Below are 5,090 nucleotides of genomic sequence, written 5' to 3' on the forward strand. Positions count from 1 at the left end.
AGCAGCTGATAACACTGACAAAGAAGTAAGATTAAATCTGGAGGGGAAAAGTATGATTTGTGTCTTTACAAAAGGCTATCAGTAAGCAAGTAGTAAAACTAACATACAAGGAAAACTCAGGAATGCAGGATTTTAACCAACACAGTGATTGTTTTGGAAAAATATTGTACAGTTCCTGAGCAACCCTGTATGACTGATGTAGTCCCTGCACATTTTCAAAATTCAGTAGAGAGTGAGTAACACAGACATAGGAGAGCAGCACAAAGTAACCTTGTTTATCAACTTCATCATATACCAATATGTCATTCTTAATGTAACATTTGACTGATTACAACTTAAGGCCATTGATGGAAATACAAAGGCAATAACGTGAGGTGAGCTCAGATTAAATGTCAGTGGGTGTTCCAAGTCCACAACTAACACTACATCCGAAGTAAACCTTATTAACAGGATTCTCTTGAATTTAAAACTTTACAAATATCACTACAAATATTGAATTTAACGTAAAGTGAGGTTTCAAACCCTTCCCTCTCCACAGTTCACTAGCAGACAGAAAAAGTTCAAATATGAAGCAGCCTTAGAGACTTCAGGGCAGCTCACTCCAGTAAGCTGACCTGCTGCACTTTTGCTCTCAGCCCTAACCAGCAGAAGTTTTGCAGCTCAACATCAGTGACAAACCAGGCTGTGAGGTTGGAACATCCAAAAACAACAGAGACGATTTTTATCTTGGTATGTCTATCAGGTTTCCAGTATTCTATTTAACTCTGTTTGGATGGTGTCCAGGATTGAGATCCCAACTGACAAATGGGGCTTGTAATGGAGCAAAATAATGTAGCAATCACACAAAGGCAAATAGTTATGAAACATGCATGGTACAGATCAAAGTTAAGTTACCTAAATGCAGGAAAAAAAACCTACTGAATGGGAGTAGCTGTGCTGTTAAATTCAACATAGTTAACGAGCAGCACAATACGCAATAGCAAACTATTTCCCTATGCTGGTACATTTTGCCATTTCTTGGAAATCTAAACTCTGGGAAATTAAGCCATCAATTCAGAACAGAAATCTTACTTGCTATCTATCAGTTGCATCAAGTTTATTTACTACTTTGCTATGAACACAATCAAATGGACATGTGCCTTTCCATGAAATGCTAAAGGCGCAAAGATTTTTGCATTTTCATTTGCTAATGGTGGCTCAGTTTTATCAGAAATAGATGAAAAGTTAAAGGGTTTCAGTGTTCATTGATTTACTCTCCCGCTAAATAACCTTTTTTCTAAATCTGACCTTTTAAAAGATCAATATTGTCACCAAAATGCAAAGCCCTTGCATTTTTTTCCTTTGAATCTGACACTTGGTCAATGAATATTTGCAAAAACAGGTTTGTTGGGAATGTGATTTTAATAAAAACTAAGCTGTACCTCTTAAAGGAAAAAAACCTCAGCAAAACAAAATCCAATTACTTTAAATTCATAAATGTTAATATGAGATAATTCTATATTTTTTAAAAAATGGATTTCACAACTTTCCTGTAACAGCAAATTCTCTAGTCTATGAAGTCTTATACACAAATATTGGTATTAATATCTGCTGAGTGCACTCAGGCTTCCTGGGTGCCCTAATTACCTTAAGGACTTTTTCATGTGTAGAAAATTTATTCTTTTTCCAGGTTTTCTTAGCAGTGGACTGACATTCAGTTGTCTATGAGGAGGTTCAGCACATAAGATATGGTCTAAAAACAGACAGACACACTGTTTTTCCAGTGAGGTAAAGAGATACATTTTCTAAAATTTCTCAATCTACCACCTGAGTGAGAGGGTCCAGGGAAATCAAGGCAATAAAATGTCCTTGGCTCTGTTAAGAGCAATCTGTGTTTTCCTTGAATCCATCTTTGTAAGGGAATGTTCATAATATAATTTGCATTTAATTAAAAAACGTTGTCTTCCCCTCACATGGAAAAACGCTTGCACTATTAGAATTATCTTGGCCTTTCTATGGTCTAAAAAAAAGTATAGTAAACACCTGGGCTTATATCCTTAGCAACTATACACACACCTGTATGCAAGGTAGCAGTATTTATCAAGCATCCCCAAAAATGATTTTAGTTTGAGTCCCCATTTGGTTGTAATTGTATCTGGATGGATTATCACTCAGGGGAGGTCTTCAGGACAGGGTCTTGGAGTTCACTCGCTAGATATATATGATAAAATTGATAAAAACTACTGTTAATTAAAAAGTAATTATTGCAAGAACTTTCTGAAGAAGTTTAGTTACTTCTTGCTATAAAGATGTAAGAAAAATAGGTGATAATTCCACTAAGACCCATAAAAGCATGTTAGCAGGGGATATAAAGACAGCATTAAGCCTGCAGCCTAATATTTAGGAAGCCTCTCTAAAAGTGTTTTCCGATGTCAAATTTGAGCTTTCTGCAGCCCAAGATCTTTACCTGAAGGAACTCTCTGTATCACTTTCCTCTCAGAGCAATCCACAGATTTTATCTTTCTCCCACACCTGTAGGCTGCAGCAGCCTTTTCCAGTGTGCCTGAGAGCTCATTCTCTGCAACAGATGTACCATGGGTTTGCCTTGCCTCATCTCCTGTCCTTGCAAGTCAAGGACAGCCTTTGCAAGAGCTGGCTGGCCTTTCTTTAGTTCCTGATATTTCAAGGTCTTTTAAAATGCCAAGAGCATGTACGATACTCCAAGGGTTTTTTTTTTCTTTTTAACTTTTGAAACAGGCTTTATGTAATTTTCCCTCTAATTCCTCAATTTCCTGACCTGCAGACTCATTTTTTTAACAAGGTTTTTAGAGGTTTTTTACGCTAGGAAGTGTTTTCCCTCAGAATCTGCTTGCCCCAGGGACAAATAGCATCCCTCAGAGCTGGGAAACATCATGGTATTTGTGTTGGTCCAGAGGGCTTCTGTGTGAAACCGAGGGGTGGAACAGAAACCCATAACTGAGCTGGTAAAACCAAGGAGGAGCCATCCAGTTAATGGATAATTAAGTTAATGAGTAACATACCATCATTCAAGGAACCTAAAACCCGGTGAGCTGTCCTGCCCACACATCCATAATCTGGTTCCTATTCCATTTTATCATTATAGGCAAATCAATATATGAATTTGGCTTTTGTGTTCGTGCTTGGACAGATCATGGTGTGCCTTCTCATCCAAAGACCGGTGCTGCTGCTGGGGGTTATGATACCACCTACTATTTGAAAAGCTAATTTACTCCAGTTACCACACTGTAAACCCAACCCAAGGCAGGTGTTGACATGCTTGTTCCAGCAGCACTAAAAAGTCCCAGGTTAGTTCTCACTGTGTAAAGTTATGTGCAAACAGAACAAGAGAGTATTTCAGTTACATGTCCTCTTACCAAAGGTATCAGAGGACTGGTTACCAAACTGTTGCCCTTATTTGCTCAAACAAAAATTATAGGTGTAGTCTGATAATATACTTACTAACTTGAAAGTACAGAAGGAAGGCAGCCCAGAATATTAAGCTCTGCAGGTTAATTCCACTTATCTCTACATGTCCCTGGCTGCCTGCCTCTTGCTCAGCTAGCATATTTCCCACAAATATAATCTACACTTGTAAAGATAAATTTCAAATAACTAGGTGTTGACAGGGGGTAAAAAAAAAAGCAGGAATATTTTCTATGTGCTCATGAACACAAACAGTTGTGGAAGGTTTACCATCTCACACCTTAGAGTCTATCTGAGCTAGACCTTTATCTGTACCACTAAGAAGACACAAAGGAAGTTTTGGTTTCTGAGCATAACAAAAAGTAGCCAAACTCTAGACAAAGTACTGGGAGATCTTGAGTTTAAATCAGCACTGATACACAGAAAATGTTAGGTACGCTCTACACAGAATAGAAGCAGCCCTGAGTGTATGTCCGCATCTATTTTGTGTAGAAAAAGTTTCAATTTCTTCTCCTGCTTGGTTTATATGCATTTTTAGTATTGTAACATTTACATTTGCACATGAGGAAATCAAGCAATTTGCTACATTAATGCTCTTATTAATGCTTACTCTAATATTTCAGTGCATCTCTCATGCTGCCATATCCTGGGACGGCTTCACCTCTTAATTGGAATCTTGAATGGTTAAAAAACTATCTGCAAGAAAAGCAGGAGCAGGGAAGTACAGTAATTGTGGCATATCTCTTTTCACTTTTAGATGAGGTAAGATTTCAAAGGCATTTATTCAGGTCCTTTCTCCTTGTGGTCACCTTACCATCCTACCTCGGGTAGCTACGTCAAATCACTTGTAGCATGGTTTTTAAACGTTTTAAGTCCTCACTGAAAATTTCGTGGATTCCTACATGCACATACATGTGGATGTGGGACCCCGTGCATTGGGTTCCATTCTGTAGAGATTAAATTCTTTCTGCCATGGGTTAAGGGTCAGGACAGAGCTCTGCAGCACCCTCAGCACTGACATAGTGAGTGGCAACCAATTTCATCTCTGCAGCCCAGGAGACAAGACTAATTTAGCCTACAGCAGCTTTACGACTTCACCGGCAAAAGTATTTACCCAATAGCACAGCTTGCGAAATCACGGATAGTAAGGAGGATAAACTTTATTTTAATGCACCAGCTCAGTGCTAGACCGCAATGAAGGGCATACTTCACTGGATTTTATTTACTCCATTTACTGCTGCGCGCAGTCTTCCTTCCCAGAGATCCCATCCTCTCCGCCAGCCTTCCGGGAAGGCGCCAAGCGCTTTTCCCAGGAGGCGCGGGGCCTCCCTCCCCTCAGCCGCTTTGGCGGGAGACGGGCGCCGCTCGCCCCATCGCACCGGACAGCGGCGCCCCCCGCCGGCAGGAGGCCGCGCGGCACCCCACGGGTACGGGCGCTGCGCGGCCCGTTCGGCCGACGGGCTTTAAATCGGCGCTTTAACAACCCGTGGGAGTCGCCGCTTCCCGGCAGGGCGAGCGGCTAGCCCGGGCGACGGCCGCCCGCGAGCAGGCCGAGCCGTCCCCGCCGCGGCCCGGCACCGCCGCAGCGCCGCCCGCCCTGCCACCGGGTGCGCGCGCAGCCGCCGCCCGCGGGGCGGGGCGGGCGCTCATTTCCTCCCTGGGCGCCA

The sequence above is a fragment of the Sylvia atricapilla genome, chromosome 3, assembly GCF_009819655.1.
Source record: "Sylvia atricapilla isolate bSylAtr1 chromosome 3, bSylAtr1.pri, whole genome shotgun sequence".
Classification (NCBI taxonomy): Eukaryota; Metazoa; Chordata; class Aves; order Passeriformes; family Sylviidae; genus Sylvia; species Sylvia atricapilla.